Here is a 25,495-nt window from a genome sequence, read left to right as displayed (position 1 = left end):
ATAGAGCATGCTATATTACTTCACCGTCTCCAGCATGTATTTGGCATTCATGATACAGCCTTACTGTGGTTCAAGTCCTACTTGGTCAACAGGACACAAATTGTATCTGCAAATGGAATACACTCCAGTCCAGTTGATCTATGTTGTGGTGTTCCACAGGGGTCTGTTCTTTGACCTTTTCTCTTCATTCTATACACTCAGCCGCTCTTAAGTGTCATAGATCATCATGCAGTGTCTCACCAATTGTACGCTGATGACACCCAAATGCACAAATCTACCCACTCAACTGAAGTTGATGCTACCATCAAATGTATAGAGAGGTGCATTTCTGATGTGAAATTATGGATGACATGTAACAAGCTGCAGATGAATGCTGATAAAACTGAGGCCATTCTGATCACAACACGAAGACTTTCTCATTCAAATCCCTTACCTCAAACAATAAATATCAGCAACACCAACATTAAATTCACACAGTCAGTACGAAACCTTAGTGTTACTCTGGACAGTATTCTCACATTGCACCAACATGTCATGAACATATGCAAGGCTGCATATCTTGAGCTGAGACGCATCCGCTCCATTCGCAAATATCTTTCCGCTGATGCCACTAAAACACTTGTGTGTTCATTAGTACTTTCAAGACTGGACTAGTGTAACTCAATTCTGTCTGGTTCATCTCTATACCTACTCCAGAAACTTCGAAAAGTTCAAAACACTGCTGCTCCTCCCCATTGCTCTATACCATATACTGGCTATCCATTCGATCCAGAATCAAACACAATATTTATTTTCTGTGCTACATTTCACTAACGGACTCCTGTCCAACATACCTATCCGACCTTACCCATATGTACACGCCAGCAAGATACTTACGCTCCTCTTCTGACAATCGTATACTCATTATTCCAACTATGAAAACGAAGTCATATGGACAACGTTCTTTTCCATACCAGGGCAGAGCAATGTGGAATGAATTGCCCACTGAACTTAGACACAAAAACACAGTGATGCCATTCAAGAGTGCTCCTAAAAACTCACTTATTTCGACTGCAAGAACAAACTTAAAGACCTAATAATATTTCCTATCCTAAATATTTTCAGCATGCTTTTTATGTTTTCTAATTTCACGGTCTTTATTTCTTGTAATCATATCATTGTATATGTTTTTTATGTTATATGTATTTTCTAATGTTGTAGGGCGCTTATAGCTTCTAAAGATTAGGCGCTTTATAAAGTCTTTATTATTATTAATATTATTATTATTATTATTATAGTTTTGAATTTTTGTATTTTTGTGTATTCTACGAAATTTCAAGATTATGGACTGGATTCATCTGTGCAAATTTGACATGAAATACATCGGATTGAAGTAGCGAGAGAGAAGCGTGTTGACATCTGCAAGCGTGTTTCTGTTCTGTCATTGAATATTTTACATCATAATGAGTGGAACAAATGAAGTTTTTCAATTGCAATTATCAAAGACACTACGGAATTTAATGTTTGTTTCATTTTGAGCGCAGTAAGGAGGACGTAATTGCATTTGGGATATAGTCGAAATTACAGTACAATTTCGAAATGTATAATCAAGCTTGACAACCCATGACATGGGTCATGTAATTCGGATTCGCAAAACTAAGAAAGGAAATTCAGGATATAAAACTGTAAGTGTATTTTTTGCCATTCTTATTACCAGCTAAGGAAGACAGATTATGCCTTGTCATTTGCATGTTATTAGTAGGTACCCAGCAGCTTTATGGAATATGGCATCTCCCGCCTAAATCCGAAACATTGTATCAAAAACGTTAACGTGGAATGTAGCACAGCAGCTGGTATGTGGCAGTCCACGAAACATCTGCTTTAGTTAATTCAGAAGCAGATGTAATCAACCAAAACGTAAACTGCCTACTATTTGAATGTACATAATTTGTTTACAAAAAGTGCTGTCCATCTGGGTCCATTGTTTGTTTACAATAGAAAGTAGTTCCTTCATGAGTGCAATATGAAGTTGCGCGCGAGTTCAGTATCGTGAAATATACTGAACGATTCTGACAATGAAAAGTTAACGGAGAAAAAATGAGCATATAATAATATAAATGATAAGCACACAATAACCTATGCTATTCTGTAATCCTAACATAATATTGAGTGTTGCTTTCAAACGTGAGACTATATTAGTATTTGTGATGTTTATTCCATTAAGACAAACTCAGTACAAACCCAGAGTTTATATCATTTTCAGTAACTCAAAAGTAGGTCTACTTTCACTTTAATTACTGAGAATATTGAAGTAAGTTATGTTTCACGTATGCCACAAACGTCATCGGGACAACTGTTTTCCGTTTTGGGAGGTAAGTGGTTTGTATAATTATTAGTTATTAACTATATACATCTGGCAATGTTTTGTTTCATGCAGAGACATCTAATTGGATACAGTGAATGGTATGTTGTAAATATGGTACAGTGCAAAGTGTACTACCCTCTTCTTCATAAAAGATTCCATTGTGTAAATGTAAGAGGGATAGGTGTGTAATACCATCAGTAACACCATAGCATAAAAAAACAAATACAAGAAATGCTATGTGAGATCTTACTCTGTTTCATCTTTCAAATTAAGGTCTAATTGAGTTCGCGTCTGGATTAAATATGGATTTTGTTTACGGGTTTAGAATTTAAGAATTTAATAGTTACTCCGTACTCAGTAGATAGTAGTCGGATAACATGTTGTCAGCCATTCACATGCCAAGCAGCCGGGGGGGGGGGGGGGGAGGGGAGGGAATTTCGCTGAGTTTATTGTTTCGCCCGGCGTACCGCTTGCGACGACGTTGCACACATACTTTCAATTGACCTGGGCCTGGCACCATTTCAAGGGTTGGTATTGATCAGTGATTAGGATTGGTAGAGATACATTACGTAGGACTTATACCTATCGATCTAACGTACTGAATGAAAAAATGACCAACACTATATTAATAAGAAGAGAATTTACATGCTCATATGTCACTCGTCCAAGAACATAGTAGGAAAACAATATAATTAAGTAACATAATTTACAAGTGTGGTTTTGAAAGGACTATGTAGCAGAGACATCTCTGAGGTATGGCGGACTAAGATTTATCTGACGCTTTTAATACTAATAATTTGTGCAAATGTCGACTATGTAGTTTAACAAAAATACAAGTATTGTTTCTAATAAAGCGATTAATTTTACAAGAATGAATCACATTCCATAAAATATGAAATGTTTGACCAATCTCGTTGTTTCTAAATAGTTCATGTTATCTTTTTATTCATAGGTATCAGCTCCCAAAATTTGCTGAATAACTGAACAGGTATTCTTTTTATGGTAGGTATAACGAATAATATTCAAAAACCTAAATCGTTGCTAAACAAAATGTATGTTATAATATTGTCATTAGGTAATAAATCTACTTTCTCAGGTTTATCTGATTTGATAGGACCTGACCAAACGGAATTTACTCGGAAATTTCAAGTGCGCTTTTCATCCATTTATTTTTCATAAATATCAGCTTAACATTACAGGATGTATATGACCGACCTATGTTACCTAATTAAGTATATAATACCCTTTATCATTATAAAAAAAGCTGATTAAGCAAATATATAATATATTTAGGAGAATCAACCAGGAGAATTTTTGTCTGGGTTCATGGTACCCTTCCATCACCAAGTGATGATGCGTTCATCCTGCTCCTAGACGACAGTATGCGCATGAACCAGTTAATGATGTTGACTTGGATGGATATTAATCAGCAAATATAAAGGTCACGTGCACCCTAACCGGCTGAAGATCAATTTGAAGTTATTCGAGGTTATATAATCGGAAAGGTATATTATTACATTCCAACACCTTTCGACAAACTATGAAATAATCTGTGGTTAGTTCTACCTTCAAATTGCACTATGAGCAAGAAGTCACGTGATGCAGTCAGAGCGAATAATTGAAATCTAAATAAAGTTTTCATTTAATTTCATTGAGTGTTTACTAATCTAATGAATCATTATCTTATCGATTTATATTACTTTGTTGTGGTCATCTCCTTGTAATGATGTGTGAGCCTGCAGCCAGACGACATTTTCTCTTTTAGATAAACAAAATATGTCAATTCTATTAACAATGTACGATCAAGCTGATTTTCCAAACCGCTGTTTATTTTAATTTTGTCTGCAATGATGAGTAAGGAGTGAAGACATCTTTGGGCTAATGCCATGTTTATGGGGCAAAATATAAACGGGCAAATAAATTAAGAAACATGTAATGTACCAACCTTTTTATTTCCCCGGAAAGAACCACCGACCCTCGAGAAGCTACTGGCAAGCTTTCTCACATACCCACATTGTCCGAATCCGAGACTCGATGCCAAGCAGACAGAGGTGAGATGGCAGTGGTCCATAACGGAGAGCGCTTTAGACCATTCGGCCACACGGGACCCCGATTACTTATTTTATTGTATTATAGATTTATAGAACCGTGATACCATTAATGCCAACATAGCTGCATAAAAAGTAGACGAGAACCTTGATCCTTTTTTTTTAGTTTTTTAAAATATTTCAGTTTCATGTCTGGTAGAAATGAAAACCTTAACTGCTCTTAGATCGCTCTTCCAAGACTATCCATGAAAACATTATGATACATTATACATCGTTAATACGCGTCGTTTTGTAAGGATTCGATTGCATACACATAGTATGTGATTTTGAAAGGATTCGATTGCAGACACATAGCATGTGATTTTGAACGGATTTGATTGCAGACACATAACAGAGGCTACGTGGAACTACAAAGAATTTCAGGAACCGTAAGGCAATTTCGAAATATTTCATTAAACTTAAAACTAGAATTATTTTTCTTAAAAAGACCATCTCGCTTAACTGGAACAATTAGTTTCACCAGTGTCATTATTTCCAGATAACTCACGTTGTCTTATGTTCATAGGTATCCACTCCTCACGTTTTCATTATTGTTTTGTATATCTATTATTACTGGCAGGTATAAGAATTACTTTTACCACTGTAAATAGTTGCTAAATAAACTGCATCTTATTTCCTTTGATTTGGCATTAATATCAGCTTTACAACGTTTATATGAGTTGAGAGTATAAAACCAATCATATATTAGATGGCAATTTCAAATGAGGTTGTTATCCATTTATTTTCGTAAATGCTTCGTTTAAAAAAGTATTAGGCAACTATTAGGTGTCAAAATCTCTAACCTTACTCTCGATAGAAATAATTGACAATAGTTGACAAATTAAATCTCATTTAGAATGTTGTTCTTCGACTCAACTCTTGCATTCTATATTTGCTATGGATCTACATAGGGCTCAGACGCTCTGGAATTGAATGCATTAGCAAGTTACTAAGGCAGCCTAGACTCGCCATAATCTGCAGCAATGAATATTGAATACAGCTAGGTGATACGTTTTTGTGTGCATATATTACTAAGTCTCTGTCTTCTTGATACCAATCTTCATTATATCCATTAACAATGCAGATAATATGTTGTTTGCGTATACACAACAGATATTATGAAAATCAGTAAATGTTTCGAGTACAGCAATCTTTCAGACCTACTCTGACATGAAATACGATACTATTTAATGACCTCCTGCCACGTGCTGGTACAAATGACCTCCTGCCACGTGCTGGCACATCCACTCCTCCACTCCACCCCTTTCTACACATGTTAACATGTGGACACTTTTGTTCTCGATCATATTAATCGTTATTTATCTGGGATGTGCACGTCCCATTTGGCTAAGGACCAAGTCGATTTAATCGATAACAAAGCTGATATTTAAAGACATTTTACCATTTCACTAAGCACACAGATGGCTTAAGAGAGAGAGAGAGAGAGAGAGAGAGAGAGAGAGAGAGAATTGAAATAAGCGATGTTACGTACGAATTTATTGACGTAAACCAACAAACTTTGTAAAATGCATTAAGTAGTTTTATTCCCTTGTACACAATATATTAATTTATAAAGAACTTACAGCATTGAGAATTAAGTCCCAACGCACAAAGCTCCGACTGAATTCCAGTGCTGTTCCAGATTTCCCAACATTGAATGTCTTGATGTGCCTGTAGTCTCAAATATGCTTATGTGCCGATGGCCTTGATTGTGGCGATGTGCTGAGTCTTTTGCTGTATAACAATAATTTAATCCAAAACGTTTTTACTGAATTCCAAATTAGTATTTTGTGTAAGAATATTATTGAGCAATTTGTAATTATAGTGGATACAAGTTTGAATGAATCATTCCACGCAAATTAAAAGCTGACACGGTAATAAGACTGTCCCTGCTTTAAGATGTTAAGGCAAGGATGAGTCATCCTTAGGTAAACAAGATTATATACCCCTCTACTTGACACATGTCGCAATTATCATTTTGGGAAGTAATTGTGCAAGTAAACAACGTTGTATAAAGAGCTATGCTGCAATAATAGTCAGGACGAAGGTCAGTCTCCTTTATAAAATATTAAAGTTGTCAATAGGTTTAGTAATTTCCAAGTTAAAAACCTAATATCCCAGACGCGGATTCAAGTAAACATGTTTACTGCTAATAATGATCTGAATATTTGGTCGACAAATATATGGGAAAGTTTAGATATCTATTCAGTTGTTTCATTATGACCTTGTTTTTGGACAAGGTCAGGTACAAAATACATATATTCATAACATACAATCACTAAGAAAGAGCCAACAAACAATACAACATAGTACTATACATAACACCCATATATTTTCTTTTATTACAAATAGTTATTTTTTTAATCTGCAAAACAGGAAATTATTTTAAAGCTCGATCTCCTATCTTATGTTAGAAGTACTTGCCATTGTGGAAACAGAACATTAAACCATATTTCTTTATTGTTCCCTCAGCAAACATCTATACATATCTGATCTGTAGACTCCTACCGATTCCAGTCAGCACAATTTATGAATGGCACCTTAAAGGTTTTATTCTTGATCACTGTAAACTAATTTAACTATACTGATAGCCACGAACGGTTATGAATAAACACCACGGTATTTCTAAAGTGTAAAATGGTACCCATGTGACAGTCTTTCAATTTATTAGCACGTACATACTATATACAAAATGTGGATTCAACAGCGATTTTATTCTTCTTAAGTACCATATCTATTTTAAACAAAACTTTCTGCATCGGAAATTTGCCAACAAAATTCGGGAAATATATTGAGATATCACACACACACACACACACACACACACACAAGTAGTAAATGGGGTGAGATTAGCGACAATGGGAATTAGTATTAAAAACACCCCCTGGGTAAGATTAGCGACAATGGAAATTTAACATTAACCACCCTGGGTAAGATTAGCGACAATGGAAATTTAACATGGGCAAAAATCCCTGGGTAAGATTAGCGACAATGGAATTTAACATTGGAGAAAGGAAAAAAAAGGAAATATCCATTCTAGGGACAAAGGCATTCGAACAATGGAAAAAAAAATATCGATTCTAGGGACAAAGGCAATTGAACATGGGGAATAGAGTTTGGGTCTGTCTAGGGACAAGGGGAATTGAACATGGGAATAGAGTCTGGGTTTGTCTAGGGACAAGGGGAATTGAACATGTTAGAAAAAAAAACTACTTAAGGGACAAGGGGAATTGAACATGGGATTTTTTTTTAAAAAAAGTTTTAAAAAAGGGGTAGGCAATGGAAAGTCAGTCTCTTTTCGGGAAATGTGGGTGGCCCTGAAAAGGGCCTTTGGTTTTATGTTAATATTAACATAGACGGCATCTGTCACATCTTCTTCTTCTTAAACTCCTTCTAACTGCAGGTCCATACACAAGTACCCTCTTGAGGCATCCTTGTCTTTCTATGTAAACTCTTCTCATCCACAGACTAGTATCTGTCCTATCGACAACAGTCCACTTGGATCGGACATACATGGGTATGTCCGTCCTGAACATCATTGTTGACACAAGGGTGGAAGATTGAACGTCAGTCCACATCTTGAGGCTCCGAGAACAGGTGAGTGATTGCGCTGAACTGCGCTTATTTATAGGGAGAGGAAGGATTCAAACGGATTGAGTTCATTGACCAATCCAAACACGCGTGACAAAATTCAGTCAGCCCGCATCCAATCCGAAGAGAGCAGTCTGTGACGTCACGTGGTCTATATAGATTCTCTAGCGCCTGTGTGCAGTCAATCGATGCGAGACAGTGATTCAACATGACGGAAACTCAGAAAACGATTCACTGGGGTGCACCAGCAGTGGAGACCGCCCAAGGGAACCCGGACTTACTTTCAGAAGAGGTACATTGGGATTTTGTGGATTTTCTTACCTCGCAAGAATTTGTTCCGGAACGTTCGTCTCATTCTTCATTACCGCAAGTGGAGAATTTTAGACAGAGACAGAAAGAAGAATTGGAGAAATTTATGCAACGACAGAAGGAAGCGGAACAAGCTTTTCTCCTACAGCAACAGCAACAGCAACAGCAACAAGAAGAGGTAAGAAAAAAACAAGAAGAAGAAGAAGTAGCAGCAAAGAAACAAGAGGGTGAAAATCAAACGGCCACGGTACTGTTGGACATTTTAGCGGAGTTAAGAAGTCTGAAACAAATGTATCAGACTTCTTTATCACGACCGAAGAGAATACGACCTTCCCGAGCTAAACACGCCAACCCTGTGACTAAGCCTATCGTACCACCCTTAGTGATTTCAACCCAATCATCATCAGAAGTAGGCCTCGGCCGTGGCAAAGGCTTAAGGCAGTTAAAGTTGATTGCTTAAACTCACCCCTACACCAAAAAAAGGCCCTTTTCAGGGCCACCCACTTCTCTCGAAAAGAGATAGCCTTTCAATTTACCAATAACTCAAAAATCAACAAAAAAAACCATTTTACCCTTATAGTACGTGTCTGTGTATGAGTGCGTGACTGTAGCTTCTTATTTAAAATCAAAACTCAAAGACACTTACCTTATATAATTAATGTATTCTTTTCTCCATAGTTACAATCCAATTCACAATTCACATCAGAACACTTTATAAAGTTCATACACTTCTTCTGTTTCTTTTTTTTACTCTCTCTTTTTTTTCATTTTCTTCACCGTCACAGTCTTTTCCTCCTCTTCCTCCTCACTTTCTTCCCTTCTTCTTTTCTTCTCCTGTTTCTTTTTCTTCACTTGGCTGCTTTCTTCCTCTGAAGAATCTCTCTCTTCTTCTGAAGAATCCCTCTTTTCTTCTGACTCCTCTTGTTTCTTTTTTGGGCAATCTGGAGACCAATGTCCTTTTTCTTGACAATAATAACAGGTATCTTGACTTTTGTCTTTTCTAGCCCTTGTTTTTTTTTCTTTTTTGACGGTCTGGACACTCTGAAGTCCAATGCCCTTTCTTCTGACAGATATAGCAAGTATCTTGACTTTTATCTCGAAAGGAAGGAGAGTAGTTCGTCGGCTGGTCTGAAGAGAATTTTCTAATGACCCCTCGCAAAGCTCTGATGAAACGTTCCATCTGTGTAGTCTCTTCCATCGTTGTGCTCGGTTTGAGAGTGAAATGAATAGTGAAAGGACAAGACACACACCCTTTTATATACGCTGGTTTGCCATGACTATAAATTAGTCTATGGTGTTTAAACTTGAGTCATTTGACGTTTTGCACTCAAGATGAAATTCATTCGAGAAGAAAGAAGAAGAAAGTAAGAGGCAGAAACGTGATCTATCGCCTCGTACCAGAGCTGAAGTCTTGGCACAAAAATTCATGCCAGTGATTTTGAAGAGGACATGAGTGAACCAGAATCCGAGCCCTCTGAACAAAGTTCACCACCCTTAGTCAACCCTGAAAAGTACTATTCCATTCGAGAGACGGAAAAGCGCTCCTCTAGAAAATTTAGAACCACGGCTTACACCTACACAGTGAAGTTTAAAGATTTCAAGTCCGACGTACCATTGGAAAAAGCAGAATGGTTTATCACCGAGATGTGGGATTCTTTGCTCACCGCACTCAAGCGACAATGTCAACCCAAAGAAGACGATCGCTTGACACTATCCATAGATCACGACAGCTTGAAATCCCCTGTTTGGAACGAGTTTAGCAGACCCGCAGAATTAACCCCTTCCAAAGTCATGGACAAGATTCAACACGTACAACAATCTAATGACCAGTTTGACATCACCGATGGTAAAGCCACACTGAAAATGGCCCACGTCTCTCCTCCTCAAGGGACCGGACAACGCATTAAGGTGTTATTGGTGAACGACCTTCGCAACACCAAAAAGAGTCTCGTCCAAATTCACAATTCTCAAGACCAGATATGTTTAGCCCGAGCCATCGTTGTGGGACGAACCTATGCCAACAAGAACGACACGGTAGAATGGAAAAGAGCCTGGAAAACTATTCAACGATCCGACCGAGCCAAACAACGAAACGAAGCAGAAATCCTGTTACAACAAGTCGGACTGTCCAAAGACACACCCTGTGGCATTCCTGAGATGCAGAAATTGCAAGATGTCCTAGCTCCACTCTACACCTTGAAAGTGCACCCTCAAGAAATGCGCCGACCTCTGTTGTTTCGAGGGAAAGACTTTAAGGACGGAAAATACATTCATGTCTATTATCATGATGACCATTTCGATACCATTACCACTATCACTGGATTCCTGGGATACAGTTATTACTGTGAGAAATGTGACTATGGCTATAACAATCGAGAGCAACACAAACATTGCGGATGGAAATGCCCAGGATATTTGGCCTCTCCACCCTGTCTGAGCGAAGGACAAGAAAGAGTACATTGTCCTGCTTGTCTGCGCACGTTTGTCAGCCCTACCTGTTACCAACAACATCTGAAGACGCAAGGTTCACAGCAGAAATGTGCTTGTCAACTGCTGAGATTGTGCCTTACGTGTGGACAAGGCCTACGTACCAACAGTACCAAGACACACGTATGTTCAGGAAAAAAAATATCACATTTGTCACCACATCGTGGACTTGCAACACGAATGCTACGTGCAAAAATACCAACCCCCACCAGAGAAAGAGGACGGTCACAAGAAGAAAGGCAATTTCATCTTTTTCGATTTCGAATGCATGCAAGTGACTGGCATTCACATTCCTAATTTCTAAGTGGCTCATCGAGCGTGCGAGAAGTGCATTCAAGAACCTATCTTCAGTCATTGCCCTAACTGCAGCAAGATTCCCGGAGGGCGTGAAAAAATCTTTCGAGGACCGAACACGTTAGCCGATTTTTCCCAATGGGTATTAGACCCCATCGACAAGACGTGGAGCCAAGAGGACATCGAACGTTACGGAGATTGTCATCGTCATGCCACAGTGATGGCTCACAATTTCTCCGGATACGATGGACAGTTTCTTCTCAGATACTATACGGAACAAGGCACCGAACGTCCTAAAGTCGCTTTGAACGGATCCAAAATCATTTTCATGCAAGTGGGACAAGTGCAGTTTAAAGATTCGATGAGCTATTTGGCCATGCCTTTGAGTCGAATGCCTAAAACGTTTGGAATGACAGAAATGGCTAAAGGGTACTTTCCACACTTTTTCAATACGGAAGCCAATCAACACGTCGTTCTACCCCATTTGCCTGAGGCTCACTATTACGACCCCGACAACATGCGTACCGAACAACGAGAAGCTTTCTACGCTTGGTACCAGACTCACGCCTCCGACCCTTTCGACTTTCAGGAAGAAATGCTAAAGTATTGTCGTTCCGACGTGGACATTTTACGGCGATGCTGTGGAAAATTTCGAGAACTGTTCATGGAACACGGAGGGGTCGATCCTTTGAAAGAAGCTTGCACCATTGCCAAAGCGTGTTCCTTAGTGTATCGACAACGATTCATGCCTGAAAACACCGTGGCTGTCATCAGTCCTCAAACGACCCACTATGTCAAACGTCAATACTCGGTCAAAGCCCTACGTTGGTTACATTACATGTGCGACAAGGAAGACAAATGGATTCAGCATGCCCGCAACGGAGGAGGCGAAAAGACCATCGGAACGCATTCGGTCGATGGCTGCGACTTAGAAAACCCCAAGATCGTGTACGAGTTTAACGGTTGCTTATTTCACGGATGTCCCGTCTGTTACCCTGATCGTAGCACTAAAAATCAGTTTTTACAACGAACCATGGAAGACTTGTACCAGGACACTTGTCAGCGACGCCTAAAGTTAGAACAGCAAGGATACCAAGTGGTGGAAATTTGGGAACACGAGTACGATCACCGTATGAAAACCGATCCCGAGTTTAAACGTGATGTGGAAAGTTACAAGCTGATGGACCCCCTAAACCCGAGGGATAGTTTGTACGGAGGAAGGACCAATGCCACCTGTTTGCTGTCCCAAGCCGACGAAGAGAAAGGAGAAGAAATCAAATACTTGGACGTGTGTTCGCTCTATCCTTACGTGTGCAAATATTGTCGCTTTCCTGCAGGGCACCCACAATTGTTCACGGAACACATCGACCTGAAAAACATTCGACAATACGAAGGCTTGATCAAGTGTAAAGTTTTGCCTCCCACGAACCTATACCATCCCGTCTTACCTCACCATTGCCAAGGCAAACTGATGTTTCCTTTGTGCCGTACTTGTGCCGAAATGTGCAACCAAGACCAACCTTGTCAGCACACCCAGGAAGAACGGGCCTTGACGGCAACCTGGGTCAGCCTAGAATTGTTCAAAGCTCTGGACATGGGATACCAACTGTTAGAAGTGTACGAAATTTGCCACTTTCCCAAGACACAACAATACCACAAGGGTGACCCCAGTCAGAAAGGCATTTTCGCCGACTACGTGGATGCCTTTTTGAAACTGAAGCAAGAAGCCAGCGGCTATCCTTCCTGGTGTCACACTTCCGAAGACGAAAAGACATTCAAAGAGAAATACTATGAACAAGAAGGCATCTCTTTAGACCACATCGAGAAAAACGAAGGCAGGCGGTCGTTTGCCAAAGTGATGTTAAATTGCTTGTGGGGTAAAATGGCTCAACGACCGTGTTTACCCAAGACGGAATATTTGACAGAACCTTCCCGGTACTTTCAGATGATTCACGACAAAGCCAAATACATGAAACACGTGGACGTCGTTCGCGAGGATTTGATCTTGGTCAATTACGAAGAAGATCTGGACTTTGTACAAGACGACCCCTTTGGAAATGTCATCATTGTGGCTTACGTGACAGCTCATGCTCGCTTAAAATTGTACGAAGCTTTAGAACTGTTAGGGGAACGTGTCCTGTACTTTGACACGGACAGTTGCATTTACATCCATCACCGGAGTCAACAGCACCCTGACATCGAAGGAGACCGTTTAGGAGCCTGGACAGACGAACATCCCGACGACAAGATTCTAAGTTTCGTCAGTGGTGGTCCCATAAATTACGGCTACGAATACCGGGACCCACAAGGAGAAGTGCACACGACGTGTAAAGTGAAAGGATTGACGCTGAATTATCGTACCAGTCGTGTGGTGAACTTTGGGGTATTGAAAGAAGCCTTGCAATTGGGAGAGGATGGAAACTTTAAAGTGACCACCTATCAACCCAACAAGATTGTACGTTTACCCACTCACCACATCGTCAGTCGACCCTTGGAAAAAGTCGATCAAATCGTGTACCAGAAGCGAGTGCGACTTTCCAATGATTTCACCTTACCGTATGGACACGTCGGTATTGGTCTGTATATAAAAAGGAACCCTAGGCAAGATCGATAGTTCATTGTGACTACCAAGACCGAGCGAACAAGATGAATACTTTCAGAGAAACACAAAACAAGTTTAGACAGGCACAATTCAAGTGTGGGGCTTCTGAAGTGGAATGCGATTGTGAGCCTTGCGACTTTTCAACCTGTGTTAGTGACGGTGCCAGAAGAACCCGTCACCCAGGACAGGACTGTCGTGGACAGGCCTGAAAGACCCTTTCGGGAGGACACTTGTGTGACCTTACCCCTATAGAACGGGTCAGAACATTACCCAAAACATGTTGTACAGACACTTGTGTTTATTCCACGTTGATGGTTATCATGTGCCTTTTATCCTTGTACTTAAGGCTTTGGCTTTTATGTATTTTTTTGTCTTTCGTATTCATGTTTAAAACATTCAATAAACGTGTTCTGAAAAAAAGTATATAAACTCTCGTCTTGTTTGTTTTCGTGTCACAAGTGACATTCCAGACACTACGGCTACCTCTGCTGTCTCTGCTCCCTCTTCCTCTACTGTCAAAGTCATCGACGAACACTTAGATCGTGCCAGTTGGGAGGCTTTGTATCTTCGTCATCCCTTTAACATGCTCATTGCAGGACCTAGCGGTTCAGGCAAAACCGAATTCGTCAAACGTTTGATCGAACATAAACATCGTTTGATCGATCGACCACCTCAGCGGATCGTGTGGTGTTACAAAGAGTGGCAATCGGCGTACAGCCTCTTGCGAGAAAGTCAAGGCGATTCCATCGTGTTTGTGGAAGGCATTCCTAAAGAAGACGACGGCATCGTCTCTGACTCCCGTCAAACCCATTTGGTCATTTTTGACGACATGTTAGGAGAAGACGAAGAAGAAATTAAACTGTGGTTCACGCGCAAAGGGCATCACCGTAATGCCAGTGTCGTTTACATCACCCAAAATTTGTTTCAACAAAGTAAAGCCCATCGCACCATCAGTCTCAATGCGCATTACGTGGTCTTGTTTAAAAGCCCTCGAGATAAATCGCAAGTGCAAGTCTTAGCCAAACAGTTAGGGACACCTTGGCTGACTCAGGCGTACGACGATGCCACTCAAACTCCACACGCCTATTTACTCGTCGATTTGAAACCTACGACCCCCGAGGATTTGCGATTTCGTACCCACTTGTTTCACCACTGGTGCCAAGACGGAGGGCCTGTCCTGTACACGTCTCCGTCCTCGACTTAATGTCACTCCACAAAAGAAATCTATAAAAACCTCAGACCCTTTTCGTCTGTCTCACACACATTTTGAACATGACGTCCCTTCAGTCGCATCTTCTCGTCAAATTGATTCGTGCCTTGTATGGCATCAGTCGAGAAAAAAATCCACAAACACGAGCTCGTGTCTTAGAAGCTAGTCTCAAAGAAGTCTTACGAAGGTTCACGGTGACGGCACGTCAATTACTCCAAGGAATCATTCAGATTCCTCATCAAACCAAACGCTTTTTTGATCGAAACAAAGTCGCTTTGACCCAACTGGCCGATCCCCGCATCGACACTCAAACCAAAAAACAAATCATTTTGAAACCTGGAGGGAGCGGTACTCTAGGAGGGGTCATCATTCGCTCTCTCTTAAGATGGGATCCTAATGCCCCCAAACTTCTCCCCAAGAAAAAAGTCAAACGAAGCTCCAAGAAGAAGAAAAAGACCAGGTCCCCAAGGAGAACTTCTCCAGTGGCGGGACCCTCCTCTTATCAGACGCCACCCCGGAAAAAGAAAAGAAGCCCCCAGAAAAAGAAAAGTCCACAGAAGAAAACTAGTCGCAAGAGAGGCACTTCGGCCAGGACGGAACTTTACACTCGCAAACCACGACCTGCCACGGCGGTGACTGCGTCTCCGGCAGCTTCAAGTTCATCCACTTCTCCGTTGATGACACCAAGAACTGAAAAGTACTTGGAGACGTTGATCACACCAAGAACATCTCCGTTGATGACCCCAAGAAGAACTTCCCCAGTGGCAGGACCCTCCAATTTAGTGGCAGTGGCTGCTGCTCACAAAGTACCTTCTCCCAAAATCAAAGTCCAAGAAAGATCGGGCATGTTACAAAGTTTACTGGATTTGTCCAAGCAAGAACTGGCTCGATTTAGTCCGTTACGTACCCCTGCACGACGTGTCATGCCTGTCCTCAAACTGATACGACGTAAAGACAATCAGTGGCGACGCGTTCCAGTATAAAAACGGTCTGTGACCAAGTAGGGGTATCAGTGTTTTTGGTGCTGAAGACTCAAAGATGTCACCCTCCAGAAAACATCCCTCTTCTAAACAGCCCCAAGGAAAGAAAAGAAAAGGTCTGCCTCCTCGTTTAGTTAAAGATGGGGACATGTTATCTGTCCTGTCCAAAGCTTCTCCACCCCTACGAAAATAACTCATTCAATCAGCCTCCAAAGAGGTCATCGATACCGTGTGCGAATGCTGTTTGAACGTCTTGAAAGGCACGATCCCTTTGTCCAAACACCAGAAACAATGCTTAGGGAAACATCGTCACGTTCTTCGTCAAATCGTTCAAAAGAAAATTCCCCTTCGTCAAAAGAAGAAGATGTTGGTCCAACGTGGAGGCATTTTACCCCTCTTGTTAGGTCCCTTACTGAAAGGAGTCTTGGGAACCATGTTGGGAGGACTGGTGGGAGCAAGATAAAAAGGCCCTCGGAAGTCCCAAGATCTCAGAATTGACCCCTGACAACCCCATGGAAGGACGAAAACTAGCTTTAGTGCCTTACAAACGATGGATGGAATACCATCGTTGGCAAGAACAACGCACCCCGCATTTATCTCCCAATCCCCATTTGAGCGAGATGTCCGAGTTACAACACGAATTGCAATCCTTGATGGATCGCCAAAATTTGTCCGAAACAGAAAAATCGCAAAAGTACGGTAAACTCTTGCAACGACTGCAACTCTTTCACCAGAAAGCTTTAGACGAAACAGCTCTACCCACTCTGAAAGATTTTAAGACCTTGATGAAAAGTCCAGCACCATCACCAGTACCAGTACCAGTACCAGTGCCAGTGACCAAGACAGAAAAGTCCACCAGAAAAAGTACGCAAGTTAACAACACCACCTACCTCCAGAATTGGATGGATTAAAAAGATGATGGCCACCCCTTCTTCATCACAAGAGAAAAAGAAAGTGAAGACAGAAGTGAAGACAGAAGTGAAACAAGAACCGATATCCCCTGTTCACACATCCTCCTCCTCCTCGACACCTATTGCCGGTCGCACACGCAAAGCATTGCAATCCAAGAAAATACCCCAAGAGAAAAAGAGTAGCATTTTTCAAGAGTGGGTGTCTTATTAACACACAAACAAACACAAAAAAATGGAAAAAGTGTTAGCCAGCATTTACTACGATCCCTCCCATCCTGCAGGTTACGCAGGAGTTCAAAACTTGTATCGTGCTGCCAAAATGCGACTGAAAAGTCTCCGTTTACCTCAAGTGCAACGATGGTTACAAGAACAAGCTACCTACACTTTACACAAACCCATTCGACGCAAGTTTGCCAGAAGTCGCACCCGAGTGGAAGGCATCGATCATCAATGGCAAGCCGATTTAGCCGACGTCTCTCATTTGGCCAGCTACAATCGTGGCTACAAATATTTGTTTTGTGTCATCGACGTCTTTTCCAAATTTGCCTGGGTCGTACCCTTGACTTCCAAATCGAGCAGCGAGTTAGTGCGAGCCCTGCAACGAGTGTTGAAACAAAGTGGTCGTCACCCTCTTCGATGGCAAACGGACAAAGGCACCGAATTTCTGAACCAAGCTTTCCAAAAAGAATTAAAGAAACGTGACATTCATTTTTTTACCACCGAGAATCCCGAAACCAAAGCCAGCATCGTGGAACGTTTTCAACGCACTTTGAAAGAACGCATGTGGAAATATTTTACGCATCACCACACTCTGAAGTACATCGACATCTTACCGCACCTGGTGCAAGCGTACAACGAATCTTACCATTGAAGCATCGGACGTGCCCCGCAAGAAGTGACTCCCGACAACGAAGTGTTGGTGTTTGAGCGCCTGTTTGGTACGTCCCCGACGAGGGCTGTCCCCAAGAAAAGTGGAGAGTTGGCCGTAGGAGATTGGGTGCGCATTGGCAAAACCAAACGCACTTTCGACAAAGGTTACTTACCTAACTGGACGACCGAATTGTTTCGTGTCACTGGACGAGTGCATGGCCGTCAATTGCCGTCTATAAATTGGAAGACATGAACGGAGAAGTGCTCAAAGGAACGTTTTATTTGCCCGAGTTACAACGTGTCACCAAAAAAGAAGACGACGTGTACGACATCGAACCTGTAAAGTAGGCAAACGACGTGTCAAAGAAGTCAAAGTACGTTGGAAAGGATATCCACCCAGTTTTGATTCTTGGATCGACGCTTCGCAAGTCATCGACTATAAAAAGAAGTGACCATCATGCCCTTTCACACAGACGCAGCTACGTCGACCACTCCTTCACCTAGTTCTTCTCTGCAAGATTTACAAAAACAACCTTTGTGGGTGTGGTGTGGAGAACGTGTGCCTAAAACGCAAATCGTCTTTTTCTGCCAAATCTTCGTGGTGTATTGTATCATCGGGGCAGCCATTGCCAATTTGAGTTTGCAACAAGGAGACAAACAATTGTGGACCATTTTATTGAGCAGTTGCATCGGTTACCTGCTTCCTAATCCCTCCCTGAAATTCTCCTCGAACGGAAACCACGGAAACCTTGTGTCCAGTGCCAGTGCCAGTCACCACTCCAACCACAACCAGAACCCCATTTTGGGCGGAGACACGCCTCTGACGTCCAGTAACCCCTCGGACAGCCACAGAACTCTGGAATTATGAGTCACCAAAACCAGTTTTACTTAACCTTACCCAGTGACAGTTCCATGGAGGTGTTTCTCCACAACACGTTGTGCTGTTACACGGCCAAATTACCTCAGGCCATCCCATTAGATCACGAAGCCCATTGGGAAGTGGCTTTGGTAGAAACTCAAAACACTTTTGACGTCGAAATTCTGGACCCAACAGTGCAGCAAACCATGACGACCACTTCTCAACACAAATCACTTCTCAAGACCCCATGACTCCACAGCAGTGACACTTCTCCTCCTTTTTACGTTTATCACTTTAAAATTAATTCAGGCCATTATTTTAGTGGTCAACATCTGGTGGAGGTCATCGCTGACAAATTCTATGCAGCATTTGACAAAGTTCTGACCAAACTAAATAAACGTGTCACCATGGAGTACCACAAACAGTCTCACCGTCTACTCATCAGATTTGAAAGTGAGGATAGAAGTATACGTATTAAATTTTGCCCAGAATTGTATGACATTTTGGGTGGAGACCTGAATTTGGTCACGGATAAGCAGACCAAAAAAATTCACATAGCAAATATTGACAACAACGGGCATTTTGCGAGGTATTTTCGTTTCCCGGTAGAACTGAACCAGGCACTGAATTTGATGTTTGTGTACTCCGATGTGGTGGAGCACAACGTGGTGGGACACACCTCTGTGCCGTTACTGCGTGTCATTCCTTTCAAAGTAAATTCTGCCACAGCCACTGACGAGGAAGGTGGAAACACTTACCACGTTCACCGCGAATTTGTACATCCTCACTATTTGCCTGTCAGCAAGTCGTATTTGGACACGGTCAACATTGCTATAAAAGGAGATTTGGGACAAAATATTCCATTCACCAAAGGAAAAGTCACGGTGAAACTCCATTTTCGAAAACGGTTCTCTCACGATTCGTAAGTCATGTATCCAGTGTACCGAGGGGTTGCTCGACAGCGAGGACACGGTTTAGGAGGTATGTTAAAATCGGCCTTTCGTTCGGTGGCCCCTGTGTCGAAACCGATGGTGACACGCAGATTGCACGCCTTGAAAGATGCGGAACTGACGCAAGGCAAAGAATTTCTCCAAAATGTCATCATCGACAAACAAAACCCTAAAGAAGCTTTCATGAGGGCAGGCAAAAATGTCTTGCTGCAAACGGGTAAAGACCTTTCGGGCCAACGAGACACACCTATAAATGCCCTGCACGCTACCGAGTCAGACATTCAAGGACAAGGCAGAAAGAGACGACGAAGAAAACACCCTTTCACCAGACTTCACACTTCCAAAACTAGAAAGGCAAAGAAAAAAAGAACCGTTCGAGACTTAGACGTTTTCGATTATTGAGACACAGCAACAAAAAAAAAATGATGCACCGAGAGTCATGCGCCTGTTCCAAGTCGGAACTGGATCTGTTTGCCATGCCGCCCACCATGATGACCATGCAAGAATCCCAATGGGTGGAATTTCATCCCGTCTCCTCACTGACCGATTCCGCTCCCATCGAGTTTGAAATCAAGGGACAGCCCGAAGATTACATCGATCTGAATAGCAGTTACTTGTACTTGAAAGTCAAAGTTCTAGATAAGGATGGTAATGGAGTAGAAGACAGTGAGAATATAGCTCCCGTCAACAATTTCATGCATTCCTTGTTCAGCTCAGTGGACTTGTACTTGAATAACAAACTGGTCAGCAGCAGCATGGATACTTACCCTTATCGCGCCTACCTGGAAAATCTCTTGACGTACGGAATAGATGCCAAGAATACTCATCTCAATGCTTGTGTGCTATGGGAACCTGACGAAGCGGGCAAGTTCGACAAAATAGATGGAAGCAATGACGGCTTTGAGGAAAGAGAAAAAAAAATCTTAAATAAGAACAGGTTAGAACTGATGGATCGTTTGCATTTGGACATGTGGTTGCAAGAGAAATATTTGCTGAACGGGGTAAATGTTCGCTTGAGACTGAATCTCAGCAGTGCCGCTTTCCATTTGTTGGCTGATAATGATGCTGGCAATCCCAAAAGTCAAATCGAGGACGTCAAACTCTACGTGCGACGCGTGGAAGTGTTACCCAAAGTGGGAAACGACATCAGTCAAACGTTGAGCAGAACGACCGCCAAATATCCCATACGTCGCGTGGAAGTGAAAACGTTCACTATTCCCGCTAGCCATCATTCCATGATCGAAGATCATCTGTTTCAAGGACAGTTACCCAAGCGTTTAATCCTTGGTATGGTCGAGAATGAAGCCTTCAACGGAGCCTTCACAAAAAATCCTTTCAACTTTCATCACTTCGACGTGAAGAAAATCGAAGTCAGTCGCGATGGCAAGACCTTGTGTACCCGGCCCTTTGAGCCTAAGTTTACCCAGAACAATTACTTGAGATCGTACTTGTCCCTGTACGAAGCCACCGGACAGTTAGGAACCAACACCAGTCACGGTATTACGTACGAAGATTACGCAGGAGGCTATGCTTTGTGGGCTTTCGATTTCACTCCAGACCAGGGCAGCGACGAGGGACATTTTCACCCTATAAAATCTGGCCAGATTCGTGTGGAACTTCAGTTTGCAAAATAACTGCCAGCAACAGTGAACGTCATCCTGTATGCAGAATTCGATAATACCATAGAAATCAACAGTTTGAGAGAAGTCATTCTAGACTATTAGAAGCTATGGAAGACTGTTCTCGCTCTTTACCTAGTGGAGAAGCTTTGAAGATGGAATGTGAGGAGACCGTGGAAGGAGAATCCCAACACAAAGACGAAAAGGACATCGTGATCAAGTCGAGATGTCCAGAACAAGAACAGCAATTGGTCTCCTACTGTGCTACATACCTGGCAGACACAATTACGATATGGATGAAGCATGATTACTATGGATGTCAAAACATCAGTCAAGAAGAAAAATTCAACGAATATCTGGACGAAGCTTGGAGTCTGTTTAAAAAAGACGTGTTACGTTGGTGGTATAAAGACTTGCGTGAACATTTCTGTCCTCCATTAACGACTCGAGACATCCATTACATCAAAGCCCTCTTTGACAAATTCAAAGAGAAAGTCGAGATTGAAATTGATCACTTATTATCAGCAAAAGAACATTTAGTGACTTATTTTGATCGTGATTTTTCTAGAAACGATGAGAAAGTAAATCGTTGATTTTGTGACTAGTATGCTTATTTTGTTGTCTTCAGTTAGGAAACGTAGTGTCCATCCATGACTCAATGACTTGCAACAGTGGAAATCACAATTTCATTCACAACGTTGCCAACCCTGTTTAAAGTAGAGTGTAAATTGAAAAAATGTTTGTCATTTGAAAAAAATGTTTGATGTTATATTGTTGGATTATTGTTAAAAAATGTTAGAGTTGTTGGTTAATGTTAAGTGATTTTGAATAAAAAATGTTGTGTTTTGAAAAAAATGCCTTTGTCTTTTGTTTGGCTATAAGAATGTTGATTTATGCTCTTTGACTTCTTGCTATCCCTCTCATGACACTCATTGAACGTTGCGGCTCGAAAACCGTGGAGGGATGTTTTCCTTCACGTCCGTGCTTTGACTTTAAGAACCGGGGGGAGTTTCCAGTCTAACCATCCATTGTGGACTCATCCTCCTACGAAGATGTGCTCCAAACTAGCTAAGCTAAACGAAGCCTACGTGAATTTCCATAGGGTCAGACACAGTCTGATACCGAAGCCAGAAGAGATAGAGAATGTGAGAATGCTAAAAGTCACTGAAGACCTGATAGAAGAGCTCTTCAGAGAAGAAGTGAACAGGGAGAAAGAAGAATGGACAGAGAAGTACAGACTTCAGAGACAGCAGCAACAGCAACAACAACAACAGCAGCAGCAGCAACAGCAGCAGGAACCTGAACCTGAGAGAGGCTTTGTCGATTGTCGTATCGACACCAAAGAGTTCTTCTTCTCTTTCCGAAGAAGCAGACCTATCGTCAGAAAGTCTATCCTCTTAGAAACTAAAAAATTGCCATAGCAAACAAAAAAACAGCCCTTTTCAGGGCTACCCCAATACTCTAGAAAAGAAATAACAATCGATTTGCCAATGTGTGTAGGTAGAGTAGTGTGAATATAAACACTAACTCTTTTTTTATAGTGAGAGGGTATCTGTTTGTGTTTAGGATTGTGTGTTTGTAAGTGCTCACGTACGTTTGTGTGGATAGTAGATTAAGATCATGTTTTTGGCTGTTTGAGGTGTGGGGAGAGTAGATTTGGGGTTTGATTGCTTTGAGTATGTGGATAGTATATTGAAGTGATTAATGAAAATTTTTTTAGAATAGTAATGGGTAGTATAAAAAAAAGTGAGTGAGTCTTTCTTTTAGGTCCGCGCGTTGTTTTGGTCATGATCTAGGTAGATCAATTTTGTTTTAAGGGGATGTTTTCCATCATGTCCGCGCTTTCAGTATAAATTGAAACTCGCTCGGCAGTCTAGCTACCCTTGTTGATTGATCAACACCACCAGAATGAACACCAGAATTGTAAAGCTTCTAGAACTCCAGATGCACCTGGAATATGCCAGGCGCCTGTTGAATGAACTGGCCGCGGAGGCCATTGTCGAAGAGGGAAGGATGAGAGAGGAGGAGGAAAGAAGAAAAAAAGAAGAGGAGGAAAAGGAGAGAGGAAATTTCAGAATCCCAGAGACAGAAAATTGGGATTCTGAAGCCACATATCCCGCCTCTGCTCTCCCCCAAAAAAGAGTGAAAAGAGACTGGGGAAGAAGATGTGTGTGTGGCGCCAGGCCAGGAAGGTGCCAGCATTAGATAGGTGCATCTGGAGTTAAAAACAGCCCTTTTCAGGGCTACCCCAATCTCTAGAAAAGAAATAACAATCGATTTGCCAATGTGTGTATGTAGAGTAGTGTGAATATAAACACTGACTCTTTTTTTTCTAGTGTGAGGGTATGTGTTTGTGTTTGTGTGTTTGTGTTTGTGTGTTTGTGTTTGTAAGTGCTCACGTACGTTTGTGTGAATAGTAGATTATGGATTTGTTTATTGTTTCTTAGCGTATGTGGAGAGTATAGTTTGGGTTTTGTAACCTTTCACGTACGATTGTGTGGATAGTAGATTATGGATTTTGTTTTAATGATTTGCGTGTGTAAATAGTAGATTTGGGGTTTGTTTATTGTTTCTTAGCGTATATGGAGAGTATAGTTTGCGTTTTGTAACCGATCACGTACGATTGTGTGGATAGTAGATTTGGGGTTAGTTTATTGCTGATTCACTTATGTGAATAGTATATTATATGAAATGAGAAAAGTAGGGGGATGTTTTCCTTCACTTCCGCGCGTTGTTTGGTCATGATCTAGGTAAGATCAATTTTGTTTTAGGGGGATGTTTTCCATCACGTCTGCGCTTTAACTATAAAGCTAACAGTGTTAGCCATTAGAACCCATTCCACGGAATAAAGACAAAGAAAATGGTGGTAGCAACAGCGTTACTGAATCATTTGATAGGCATTTATTATTGGATAGTAGATGTTTCGTTTGTCATGGAAAAGATAGAGAAAGAATTCAAATTAGAAAAGTGTCTCGACTGTTTTAATAATTTGAAGGAAGCAAAGGAGATAGTAACAGGAATGATGGAAGAAGAGCAAAAGAGACTGAGAGGATTGATTGACCCGCCTTATGTAAGAGTGGGACGTTTAAAGGAAGCACTTGAAAATGTCATCGAAGTCAGGTGCTTCTTAGAAAAGATATTGAATTGGACGGAGTGGCGATACGTAAAATGGGAGTTGGACCAGCTGACAAAAAAGGAAGAAGTAATGAGGAAAGTGATGACGGAAGAGGTAAAGAACATCAAAGAAAAGTGGACTAAGGAAAGAAAAGAAGAAGAAAATAGAAAGAAAAAGGAAGAACTAGAGAAACTAAACGCTAACTGGATGAAAATCCAACAGAAGTTCTGAGCCATGGGTCACCCGGACTGGATACCGGAAACAGAAAAGAAGAAGAAAGGAATGATGGAAAAAATAAGAGGATGGCTACAGAAGTGAAGGAAATAAAAGAAGAAGATGATGATGAAACCAAAGGCCCTTTTCAGGGCCACCCACATTTCTCGAAAAGAGACTGACTTTCCATTGCCTACCCCTTTTTTAAAAAAAATTTTTTAAAAAAATCCCATGTTCAATTCCCCTTGTCCCTAAAGTAGTTTTTTTTTCTTTTTTTTCTAACATGTTCAATTCCCCTTGTCCCTAGACAAACCCAAACTCTATTCCCATGTTCAATTCCCCTTGTCCCTAGACAGACCCAAACTCTATTCCCCATGTTCAATTGCCTTTGTCCCTAGAATCGATATTTTTTTTTTCCATTGTTCGAATGCCTTTGTCCCTAGAATGGATATTTCCTTTTTTTCCTTTTCTCCAATGTTAAATTCCATTGTCGCTAATCTTACCCAGGGTTTTTTGCCCATGTTAAATTTCCATTGTCGCTAATCTTACCCAGGGTGGTTAATGTTAAATTTCCATTGTCGCTAATCTTACCCAGGGGGTGTTTTTAATGCTAATTCCCATTGTCGCTAATCTCACCCCATTCACTTCACACACACACACACACACACACACACACACACACACACACACACAAGGCATAATAAAGGTATTTTGTACCAATGTTGCTTTCCTACTTCAAACTTGTTTTAAGTCCCAATAGTCTTTTTATGCTCATTTGCTAAATTAAACTAATTATGCACACGCATCTTTATTGTAATAGGAATCAAAGTTTTAAGGATGAAAACCGAAGTTATGAAAAATGATATTTTTGTTTTTCGCAGACCATACTCAAAATGAGAATACGTTTGGAATGCGTTTGCAAAACTTTCGTTAGTGTAGCTGCGACAGCAATTAGGTGAGATTTAGATCCGATTCATTCTGAGGATTTCCTGGGCTCATTTCTTTGGTTCCTTTCCTTTTGGAGTACACTGAACTTTGTGTTGTTTAGACTAAG

The 25,495-nt window shown here is 41.2% G+C and overlaps 1 protein-coding gene across 13 annotated transcripts in view; it reads left to right on the top strand.

Moving 5' to 3' along the window:
- The first annotated feature begins 2,290 nt into the window (after positions 1-2,290).
- LOC149785143 (uncharacterized) overlaps positions 2,291-25,495 on the top strand; it is a 39,945-nt gene continuing 16,740 nt past the window's right edge. For 9 of the 13 annotated variants that reach the window (XM_089978923.1, XM_089978920.1, XM_089978925.1 and 6 more), the window contains exons 1-2: positions 2,291-2,351; positions 3,297-3,346. The gene's annotated coding sequence lies outside the window, so the exon portion shown is untranslated. The remainder of the gene's footprint in view (positions 2,352-3,296; positions 3,347-25,495) is intronic. The other 4 variants (XM_089978910.1, XM_089978924.1, XM_089978918.1 and 1 more) reach the window with 4 other exon arrangements.

This window comes from Sinohyriopsis cumingii, chromosome 13, assembly GCF_028554795.1.
Source record: "Sinohyriopsis cumingii isolate HCF-2022 chromosome 13, ASM2855479v2, whole genome shotgun sequence".
Taxonomy (NCBI): Eukaryota; Metazoa; Mollusca; class Bivalvia; order Unionida; family Unionidae; genus Sinohyriopsis; species Sinohyriopsis cumingii.
This window is presented reverse-complemented; position numbering and strand designations above follow the sequence as displayed.